We start from the raw sequence: 12,320 nt of genomic DNA on the forward strand, positions 1-12,320 counted from the left end.
CTGACTCTGGAGGAGTCAGTCATGACTTTTGAGATCTCTTTCCATAGTCCATGTGAGAACCTATGTTAGTATGGAGCAGACTCTATGACAGTCTAACAACCCACCCATCTCCCCATTTGTAGTACTTACTCCTCCACATGAAAGGCTTTTGGCAGTGAGTCGGCAGCCAAACGTCAAACATGGCATCAAACTCCAGAGAAAGCCCTAGTCTACTCGGATAACGGCCAGCAAAACACAGGGTGTGGGTTCTGTTCCTACAGCATCTGGATGTTTTATGTCACTCCTGCAAGATATTTTTACCACCGAAAGAAATGCCTTCTGGGAAGGGCTGTCTAGAGGGCAATTTTGCCAAAGGCACAGAATGATGAGAAGGGGTGAAATCAAGATATTGGCCCAGGGCTTCCCTGGTGGCGCAGTGGTTGAGAGTCTGCCTGCCGATGCGATGCAGGAGACACGGGTTCGTGCCCCGGTCTGGGAGGATCCCACATCCCGCGGAGCGGATGCGCTCGTGAGCCATGGCCGCAGAGCCTGCGCGTCTGGAGCCTGTGCTCCGCAACGGGAGAGGCCACGATAGTGAGAGGCCCGCGTACCAAAAAAATAATAAAGGTATTGGGCCCGGTAACATGGGCTTGTTACTGACCCTTTTGAGTCGGGCCCCAACAAGGGTCATCCTGTCCATTTTTGTTCAAGCCAGTAGAACAAGAGGAAGTTTGGTTCAGAAGCAAAGGAAAGCTTTATTCTTTTGATCGGAGAATGGAGAGGGGTAAGCTCAGACTCTACAGCACACACCGGCCCCGACAGGCCGCGGGCAGGGCTGCCTCTTAGGGCGGGGCAGCGGAGTGAGGGGGCGGAGCTCTCGGGGGGTGGGCGGGGCTGCACGGCTCAGGCTCCGGATCATCGCGGTGCTGGGCGCAGCCTCTCTGCACACAGCCCGCCGCCGCCATCTTGAATCGCGTCGTTCCGTGCTCGGCTCTTCTGCAAACGGTCCCGACCCGAGGTGTCGCCAGGGCGGCTCTGCACCAGGAACTTTGGGCGGAAGGGCTGGTGTGAGGCCTCTGCCCGTGGCTCCCTGTGAGCAAGTGAAACTAGACGAAGCGCCAAGGCGAAGAAAAAAGGTTAGATTATATTTTATTACCCAGATTCTATTTTTATTTCCCGGGAACTGTTAATGGGCTTTGCCAGTAACAGGCACATCCCTAAGGACTATGAATTTGTCCCAAAGCCATCTTCAGGTGCATTTGGAAACTGACCTTAAAGCAGTGTGATGTACTGGTTTGAGAGAAGATGCAGTCTTAGCTCTGCTCGGACCTTTTGTCACTTCTGTGAAACAGTTTTCCCTTTTGTCAAGTAACGGGGTACGACTCCCTGGGTGACCCTCAGTAGGCCACATCCACATGGTGTGACAGGTCTAATGGTGAGGAGAGAGAAGGACAAAGAGGATGAGCTGCAGGCAGGGCCAGCTCTGGGAGCTCCAGCCACCCTCACCAATCAAAGGACATGTTTGACATAGACTTGGCTGGAAGGACCTTAATCAGAATTTTTTGCTTGCTTCCTGGAGAGTGGAAATCAGGAAAACAATGGCCATGATATCTTTGAATCAGGGCTGGTCTCGAGATGACTCATAATAACAAATTCTTTTTATATACTACTATTCTGTTTCTGAAGTGCTTTGAAGCCCTACTTTGGGAATAGAGAGGGATTATTAATTCATTTTAAAGAGAAAGTTGCAGAGAATTTCAGATCTGCTAGCAAATGGTTCAATCTAGACCTAATGATGTGATTGAGAAGGCCAAAGCTTTCCTTGTCTGTCCCAGAATATGTCCTTTAAAACTGCCAAAGTGTAAGAAGTACCTACCCATTAACCCTCTACCATGGATTCCTCATCAGGTTAAATTGATGAATGTCATCTAATGAACAGCAAAAGCCTGCGAATATCAGGCACAGATGAGATACATTTTGTTGGACAGGAGAGTGGATGGAAAGGTCTAGATGCTCAGAGAGTGCTCATATGGGCAGGAAAAGTCCAGGTTGGAACTTAAGGGGAGGCCCAGGAGCAGTGTGAGTGCATGGATACATCTTCAGGGCCGAGGGTTGCAGAAGGCATTTGGGACAGTAGGTTCAGGGGCATAAGCGGGTCCACAAAGCAGGGATTTGAACATATTTAGTAACTGCATGTTTCTGTCTGAGATAGGCCCTGTCTGAAATACAGTGAAGGAAAACAGCACAAATACTTGAAAGAATGGACAAGAATGCCCTCAACTGCTTATTACATACACATCCATATTCCAAGGCTCTATCTCCAGGATTCTGACTGTATAGGTCTGGGATGCTGCCTAGGAACCTGCATTTGCAAATGATCATTCTTGGTGATTCTGATGCAGGGGGCTGATGGACTGCACTTAGAGAAATAGCCAAAAGATGAACAATGAGCTTTTGGTGTAATTCTTGAGTGGTATTTAGGTCTTCCCTCTCCTGTGAGTGTTTTGTGTACCATGCATTATTGCTTCTGGGACTGATCAGTGCTGGCCAGATCTGGAGGCAATGGATGGACATTTTCCCATATTTATATCTGCTATGAAAGAGAGGTTTTGCCACCATAATCCTGTGCTGAGTCCTTGGATTGGGAAGGTTATGGGGACCTCCTTCTGCATTTCCTCAACAAAGATGCAACTTAGGGGCTTCCCTGGTGGCACAGTGGCTAAGAATTGGCCTGCCAATGCAGGGGACATGGGTTCTAGCCCTGGTCTGGGAAGATCCCACATGCTGCGGAGCAACTAAGCCCGTGTGCCACAACTACTGAGCCTGCGCTCTAGAGCCCGTGAGCCACGACTGCTGAGCCCGCGTGCCTAGAGCCCATGCTCCGTAACTGGAGAAGCCACCGCAATGAGAAGCCCGCGCACCCCAACGAAGAGTAGCCCCTGCTTGCCGCCATTAGAGAAAGCCCGCGCGCAGCAACAAAGACCCCAACACGGCCAAAATTAAAAACAAATAAATTAATTTTTTAAAAAAAAGGATGCAACTTAAATAACCGTCACACTTTTTGCCTCTGAGGCAGATCATGAAGTAGTTAGGGGGCTTCCTGGTGTGACTGGAAGGGAGTGGAAGCCAGAGAATAAAACAGGGAAAGTGTGCAGGAGCCCAGTCCTCCAGTACCTCCATTAGAGAATGGAAAGAGCTGGCAACTTTGAGTTATGGGGCCATAATTCCATCTCAGGATTCTGGCAATAGTATAAGCCACTTGAGTTCTTTCTTGTTAGCTTATGAACATTTCACCCTCCTCACCCCCATCCTACACCTGCCTTGGAAGATTAATAACTCCGTAAATTACAGTTGTATTACAATACACATATTTTTACCTCAATATGAGGCTTTCATCTGGGTATGGAAATGCTCTCAACTTACATGTCGTAGGGTGACCTGTCCTGCTCTGTGCACTAATGCAGTTTCACTTTTGCAAAGTAAAAATGGACTTCCGCTGACATAAGCTTCACAAAAGGCTGTGGTCCTTGAGTCAGACTAGTCTGGGTTGGAAAAGAGCAAATGAAAAAGCATGAAGGTGAGAAGACGATGGATGTGGGAGGAAACCCAGGAGAGAAGTGTGGCTAGAGTAGAGAACTTGAGTGTGTGTGCGTGAGAAAGAGATCCTGAATGCACGAGGTATTCAGACGCTGAAGGCAATATACCTTTGAAGGTTCATACCTATGAAGGTATCTTTGAAAATTTCTGTGTAGGAAGATGATATGATGAAAATGATACCCAAAATGGATTGGTTGCTCAGGATGGCCCTAAGGGTGGCAGGCTGGTTGGAACAGGGCCACGAGGGGACCAAAGAGCTTTATCTTGAGGCTGCCTTTGCATAATGAGCATTGTTTTTGATTATTTAGAGTGTGTGGGGGGGTGGCTTACCAAGGAGCTGGTGGGTGCCCTTCTGCTTTTCTTTGCCGAGGGCAGAGGAACCCACTTTACCTTCCTGCCTCCTGCTTTGCTATGAAGTTGTGCTTCTGTCCAGGTTTCTTGATTTTCCTACAAACATGTTACATCCATATCATATTCCAGGAACAGAGCCAATGCCAGAGAAATCCATGTCTCCCAATTTCTTGTTCAGTGTCTGCTAGGATCTTGATGTCATGGTAGTACCCCTTTGGGTGATTAGTCTTTAATGATTTATTGAAACTGTATTGTCTGAATTCCTTAAACCAGAGTTCAGATCTTCTCCCCTGGCAGAGGGTCTACTGGTTTTAGCCCTCGTGGCTGGGCTGCATAATAATAATACTGTGGATAGCTCTCGAATGCAAGGGGAGGGGGGAAGAGGGGAAGAAAAAGAAAGACGACAAAAGGAAGGAGAAAAAGAAGAAAAGGGGGATGGAGGACAGAGGGGAGAGAAGCAGTAAAAAGCAGCTCATGTATAGGACAATGGTGAAGGGGCCAGATGCTCCTAACCCGCCCACTGACCTAGAAAGAATGAGGAGGGCGTCTTGGAAAGTGAGAGCAGCCTCTCGCTTTCACCACGTGGGGGCAGACTTGACTTACAAGAAAGAGCAACAAGGTGCGAAGGCTGCAGGGAAAACGCAATCGTGCTTGTAGAGAGAGGATTCAGCGTTAACCTCATCATTCACTGCCTGTGGCCCTTCATGTCCCTCAACAGCTAGAGCCCTATTTCTGGGCACAATGCCTGGGTGGATTAAAGACAAAAAAAGCCAGCTTTGCTCAAGCTCAGATTCTTACATAATATGGCATATGGAATTACAGTTAAACAGATATCACCTACAAAAAAACGCTTTGACATCTCACCTGCTTATTTAAAGTGTAGAATCACCCAAGCTTTTATGCAGGGCTCTCTTTTCTGTTTGTCTTTTTTTTTTTACTGGAGGGTTATTGCCTGTACATTACATGTGCATTATTATTTCAGGCATTTCAAAAGGTTGGAAAGGGCTCTTCTGTATTTCTTCCATCTCCTTTGCAGTCTTTGCTTCTCTTACACTTTCAGTGCACGGTGATCAAGTGCATGGAAGTGTGTCTTTCAGTTTCAAAAAAAATTCATAAACTCTGAGCCTTTGTGTTAACGGAATATCTTTACTTGGAGAATGGATGGAAACAACCAAATTACTGCAGCTAGTTCCTTGGTGCTTAAAAAGCAATTGTCGTATGCATGTGATGGTTTCTGAACATAATGTGACTGGCATAGTGATAACAAAAGGAAGTCTGAGCTGAGATATTAAAGAGGAACTACTTCCTCCACCTCCCCAAGTTGTTAAGTATTATTATCCCAGATAACTGCATTCCAATGTCCATGCTATTTTCCTTCTGGTAGAATTTGCCCTTTTTTGAACTATATAGATTAACTCCAGCGAGAATGTACATTTTCCAAAATAGACTTTCTAAGTAGCCAATTAAAAACAGAATCTCTTAAAAATAAAAATCTTCTCTTTGAAATGGTGATTGGGCCTCTGAGATAAAGAATCCCATTTGCAAGTTTAAAAGGAATAATAAGAACTTTGTACTATCAACTGGTTGAGTGAGGACTGAGGAAAATGCAACTTTGCTCTTCTAAAAAAATTAAAAATAAAGGGATAGCAAATTGATCAAATAATTATGGGAAGTTTGGCTCCATTAGTCTCATGCTTTTCAGTATGCCCCAGTTAGCAATAAAAGTCAATTTATGTGAGTATGCGAGGCCACAGTTTTATTCAAATTGTCTGTTAAATTTGGTGGCACAAGAAGTGAAGCAAAGGTACTGTTCTGTAGCAAGGTCTTGGGTCTCACTATCTCCTCATCCCTAAGTATAATGAGAAGAGCATTACCTCCATTTAAGATTTACCTACTTTAGGACTTCCCTGGTGGCGCAGTGGTTAGGAATACGCCTGCCAACTCAGGGGACACGGGTTCGAGCCCTGGTCTGGGAAGATCCCACATGCCGCGGAGCAGCTAAGCCCGTGTGCCACAACTACTGAGCCTGCATGCTGCAACTACTGAATCCCATGCGCCTAGAGCCCATGCTCTGCAACAAGAGAAGCCGCCCCAATGAGAAGCCAGCACACCGCAGCAGTGAGTAGCCCCCACTCTCTGCAACTAGAGAAAGCCTGCGCACAGCAATGAAGACCCAACGCAGCCAAAAATTTAAAAAAAAAAGTAAATAAATAAATAAATTTATTTAAAAAGATTTACCTACTTTATGAAACACCATCAGGTTAATTTAATTGATGGCCCCTTTAACGTTTATAATCCATTACAGTGACTGGGAGATGATTATTTCTGGGTGTCGTTTCGGTTTTCTCCTTCTAGTGTTGCAAGCTGCATCCCAATGTTATGAAGCCCTGGCAAGAAAAAACAAAAAAAAGAAATGCCTGCTAGAATGAGTTGTTCTTAAAAAATAGGAGAACTAATGATAAAGAATGATTTACCATTAGTTTCTGTCTTTGCAGCAGTGGAAAATTTGGAGAGGATCAAACATCCTCCCCAATTTGGCCACCACCTTCTTGGTTTAATAGTGTTTTTAAATGAAATCTCTGACATGGTCTTTGTCAGGGCTGTTAATTTGTACCTTGCAGGAACATGATTCAAACTTTTCTGGAATACAGACTGAGGAGAAGTTTCAATAATAAAGAAATACAGGGACATCTGGAATTTCCTCTGAAAGTTGATGTGATCTCTTAACTGAAAATCAAAGGCTTTGCCTCAGACTTTGAGATTCCCTCTCTTAGTTAATTAGTGTCAGGAGAGAAGGTCTGATAGATGCAGAAGGGCTGACAAAACTCACGATGTCTGTTTTTTTCAACTAAGTGTGAGCGCCAAGGCTTTGGGTTTCTCTTATTTGGCTCCATCCCCTGAGAGCCTCGTTTGTTTTTAGTACCTAATTTTAATGTTCATTCTTACCAACCATCAAGTCTGATGCACTTTTAGACAAAAGTAAACCAAAAGTAATTACTTGGAGAACACAAAGGCCGTATCTATATATGAGATCAAACATTTCCACCTTTCCCTTGCTATTTACCTCTGAACAACTACTCTTCTTTTTAGTGCTTTCCACTTGTTTTCTTGACAAACAAAGAGCAGGGAATATCTTCAGGCTAATTATACAGGGCCATTATGGGATCCCGCAGGGACCAGGATGAAGCAAAGCTCCATCTCCGCTTTAATTTTAGGGGGAAACTAAACCTCAAGGGAGGTCATGCCTATGCTGACTTCTCAGATGGCAGGTAATCCTGGTCTAGGCATCCTTCCCTTCCACTAAACAGGACCCTAGGTATCCAGAGGATGGCTTCTAGCATCTCATGGATAGGTGGCTTCACGTGGTCTAGTGTTATATGACCAACCCCTCCCTTCACCTCAGCTGGAAGGTTGAGTGTGGGTGTGAAAAGATGAGAAACAAAAAGGAGTAGAAAAAATAACAGCAGTGACCAAAAATATAGACTTATCTTCATTTTTGAAAAATAATCTCAACATAAAATCTGGCAGTCACATAAATAATTGTGAGAAATTCTCAGAAGACCCGGTGTTCTGCCCATACTGCAAACCCAGCCCCAAGGTTCTGCCGGGTCTTGCTTGCTCTTGGGAGCAGTCCATGTTGGCCTCTAAGAGGAAGGACTCCTTCAGTTGCAGGTGACAGACACCCAATTCAGACTTCTTTTAAAAGGAACTCCAGGGATGCCTCTTTCTTCACGGATCAAGTGATGTTACTGGACTTCTCTGCAGTTTTCATTTGTACTTGTTCATTCTTTAGCCAAGTAGGCAGCATAGCTGCCAGATGCCTGAGACTTACAATCGACCCCCTTAGGGACCTCAGCAGACTGGGGAGGGAATGTGAAGTCAGGTCAGGGTCACGTGCCCACCCCTGGAGCCAGGGGTGGATGAGGTTAGCTCCACCCAAACTGCAAGGAATGGGCTTTCCTCAGGAAAGGTAGCTTCCATTACTAAATCATATGGGGAAGTGATTCTGGGCACCCAACACAAAAAATGTCCATTACATGTCTTTATCTATACACATCAAGAATGCTACTGCTCCAGGGAGTAATACTATCTTGCCATTGCCTTATAGTGTGAGATTGTCCCTTAAGGAAACTGTGATGCTGCTTTCTCTTCTTTGTTGCCTTGCGTCTAGTTTGAAGCTGTACCTTTGGCTTCTGCCCCTGCCCTCACATGGGGCTTCCATGACAGGACATGATGCTCATCTTATCAATATTTCTTAATACTTGTGGATTCCTTAAATGGTGGCCAAATACCCCCTTTGGGTTCATCTCGGGCACCCCCAGAATCCAACACCTGTCTTCTAGAATGCACGGGGTTCTCTGTCCTTGCTCTATTGACAACCCCTTGCCTGTTTGGAGCACTGTTCCTCATGTCTGGTTAGATTGGCCTGCTCTGTCTCACAGCTGGGCCTGACCAGGTACTGACGGGGAGATGGCTCGTTACACTGCTAAGAACCTGTGCACAGACTGCTGCCTGGCCAACATACTCATTTACTAGGCTTTGAACAGGGGCCTGGAGAATGGAGAGGACATGAACTTCTAGATGACAACATCAAACATGAGCAGCAGGTACACTTTTCCCTTTCATGTGTGTGGAAAGTATTAGGAGGGAAATATTCCTCTCAGGACATATTTTACATCGGCAATCATGTTTTCCTGGAAGTTGATTTAACTTTTAACACTTGAGTAAGGATCTGATGTAAAACACTTAATAGCCAGGGGAAGGACTATATTTCCTGTCTTTCAACACCACCACGGCTGTTAAATGCCTTTCCCCACTGACTGGGGTGTACTGTTCCATACATTGTGATCTTGCCACACTTGGTTCATTCACTCCCTCCTTCATTCATTCACAAGTGTCAGGCCTTGGAAAGCCACTTGGGGTGCAAAAATGAATAAGACCCTCGAGGGTCTCTCAACCTAGTCAAAGTCCTGATGAATAAACACAGGATAGGAACGTGATGGAACAGATGTTCTTAGGTGCATCTAGGACATCAGACAGGGGCTCAGAGGAGATAACGTTGTGGGGTGGGCCGGGGGGCAGGCAAGACTTAAGTGGGGAGGCAGCCCTTGGGTTGAATCTTGTAGAATGAGCAAGACTTCATCCGATGGAAACAAGGAGGAAGTGTATTCCAGGAAAAGGAAGGTTCCAGGAAGTGTACTCCAGGAAGGATTATGTCAGATGATATAGGGCTTTGACTAGCATGGTAGGTTTGAGAGAGTAAGAGATACAGTAGACCATAGGGTATAGGGCGGGGAAGAGAGGGAAGCAACAGGACACAGGGTGGTAGGCAGAGGCCAAATCATGAAAGGTTTTAAAATTATAGTAAGGAGTTTATATTTTATCCATGGGGAGGAGGAAAAATTAAAAGGTTTAAATGAAATGGGAGTATACCATGATTAGGTTTGCATTTTTGGAAGATCACTTTGGCACTCTTGGTAGTATGGCCTAGAGAGGGAGACAGTGAGGCGGGAAGACCAGCTAAGAGGCTGTGGCAGTAGTCGGGCCTGCGGTGGTGAGGGCTTGAACTAGGGAAGTAAAGGTGGGCTTGGAGGGAAGGGAGCAGATTTAAAATACAACACATAAAAGGTATCAAAGTGGCAGAGATGAAGGGTAAATGGCTGGTTTTAGCATTGGGTGATGGAGTATTTGGTAAAGCCGCTGGAACAGTCTGGGGAATATAGACTTACTAATAGCTTTGGAGATTAAGGTATCAGTTCAGTTTTAGATCTATCCATTTGGAATTGAAAGAGGGACATCCAGGTGCAGATGTCCAGGAGGTGGCTGATATATGAACTTTGAGCTCAAAAGAGAAGTCTGGGCTAAAGATACAGATCTGAGAGTTGTTCATCATAGAAAGAGTGGCTAAACCATGTGTGTGTGTGTGTGTGTAAAGTCATTTAGGGTGAACATGCAGAGTGATGAGAAGAGGGCTAAGGACAAAGCCCTCGAGAATTCCAGCTCTCAGTGAAAAGCAGGAGTAACTGCAGAGGACAGAGAGGGCAAGGGCAGAGGAGGAGCATGAGTGGTCATAGAAATGTGGGTAGAGCTCATTTTAATAAGAAAGGAATGGTGAACTGTGCCATGGAGAAGAAAGGTGAGATGAAGACTGATACATGGTCGCTGGATTTGTCAGTGAAAGTTTCTCCAGTGATGTTGCCTAAATAATAGCAGGAGTATGGGGTGGCAGCTTGATTGCAGAGAGCTGAAAAGTGAATGGAGGGTGGGAAAGTAGGGATATTGAATGCAGATTATTTATGTTGCTTATTTAAATCTGAGTTCTTTCTCCCAGATTGTAAGCCCCAGGGGAGTAGGGACATCACTGATCTTGGTCAACATTATAACCTTAGTACTGAATGCAGTTCCCATCAACAGTAGCCATTTAATAAATATTTGGTGAATGGGAAAAGAGAGCACAGTGGTAGATAAAAGGCATAAATTACAATGGAAGATTTTTATTTTCTTTACTAAATTTGAGGAAAAATGTAGAACTTGAAAAATGCACATGAAGCAAGGTTTCAGAGAAAATATAAAGAGACAGACTTCTGCTGTGAATATTACAATATAAATTGGGCATTTCCGCTAGCTCTTTCTAGAAATCATCCCCACAAAAATGAGCATAAGAAAACCCTGCAAACTCCCGGACAACAGTTTTGATGAAACTAAGGAACTGTAAATTCCCTGAGCAATGGTAATAGAGAAGGGGAGAATTTATGAGAATGTAGACATTGCAGATCTCAAGGAGCCAGCAAAGGTAAAGTGGAAATTCCTTGAGGTACAAAACCTCAAACCCTCATTGCAACAGGATGCATATCTAGGAGGCAGGGGTGTTTTGGGACTTTGTTTGCTTTTAAGAATCCAAGGAAGCAGGACCAAATAAGTCACTCAGAAAGGCTATATATAGAGGAAATAGATTCCCTGTCTCATGGCATCAGGGGAGAAGAGAAAGTTTCTTTTGTGAGTCACTGCTGTCAATCACCACCACTCACAAAAAACTGGGTAATGAGAAAATTCCACCTGGATTGGAACATGACACCAGCCCCTTCCCAACATACACTTGCAATTAGTTGTTCCAGAAAAACTCATCCCTTTCAATAATGAGGAACCAAAATGTGAGAATCCATATAAAAATAGACCATAGGGAAAGGGAAGAAGGAACAGGAAAAAATGTTAGAGAATACTCATGAGAACAATGTTGCCTTGGAGCAGATGAGTATTGTGACAAAATATATTGCATGAATTAAAAAGAATCAATATAACAATTGTTTTTATGAAATAAGAGCTTCAAACAGAGATGTAAGAGCCCAGGGAAGAGATGGTGAAATGTAGGAGAAGTTGTAAACTAGAAGAGCTCAAGAAAGGGATATAAGAAAAGAGGTAGGGCTTCCCTGGTGGTGCAGTGGTTGAGAGTCTGCCTGCCGATGCAGGGGACATGGGTTCGTGCCCGGGTCCGGGAGGATCCCACATGCCGCGGAGCGGCTGGGCCCGTGAGCCATGGCCGCTGAGCCTGCGCGTCCAGAGCCTGTGCTCCGCAACGGGAGATGCCACAACAGTGAGAGGCCTGCGTACCGCAAAAAAAAAAAAAAAAAAGAAAAGAGGTAAAATCATCATAGAAATGAAGGCAAAAGTGGAAGGAAAACAGTAAGAATAGATATTGTTAAAATATATTAAAGGACATAGAAGATCAACTAAGAAAAGAAGAAAAATAAGAAGAAATAAGGAAAAGGTCAAAAAGAATGAGGGAGGGGCTTCTCTGGTGGCGCAGTGGTTGAGAGTCCGCCTGCCGATGCAGGGGACACAGGTTCGTGCCCTAGTCCGGGAAGATCCCACATGCCGCGGAGCGGCTGAGCCCGTGAGCCATGGCCGCTGAGCCTGTGCATCCGGAGCCTGTGCTCCGCAACGGGAGAGGCCACAATAGTGAGAGGCCCACGTACTGCAAAAAAAAAAAAAAAAAATGACGGAAAATGACAGATGGAAAAAACAGGCAAAGAAGATCCAATGTGTACAAAAATATTTAAAAGATGCTCAACTTCCCTCATATTAAGAGAAATGCAAATCAAACAAACACTAAGATAAGGACTTCTATTTCTAGCAATATCACTAAGACACAAGGAGATCCTACTCAGGGACAATGTGCATATTGCTTATGGTTTGAAGAGAAGGAACATCTTTTTCTATGAGACTGGAGGGAAGGAAATAGGATTGGTTCAGATATAAGAACTTCAATTCCCTGCCTTCACAAACGTGTTTTCTCTGTATAGAGGGAGTCAAGCACATCTGCTAGGGAAAAGGGGGGTGGGGTGGAAAGGAAGAGGCATCAGAGAGGACTGGAGATGTGGAAAAACATCTGTGTG

Source organism: Monodon monoceros, unplaced genomic scaffold (assembly GCF_005190385.1).
Source record: "Monodon monoceros isolate NGI ecotype Baffin Bay Population unplaced genomic scaffold, NGI_Narwhal_1 Super_Scaffold_2, whole genome shotgun sequence".
Lineage (NCBI taxonomy): Eukaryota > Metazoa > Chordata > Mammalia > Artiodactyla > Monodontidae > Monodon > Monodon monoceros.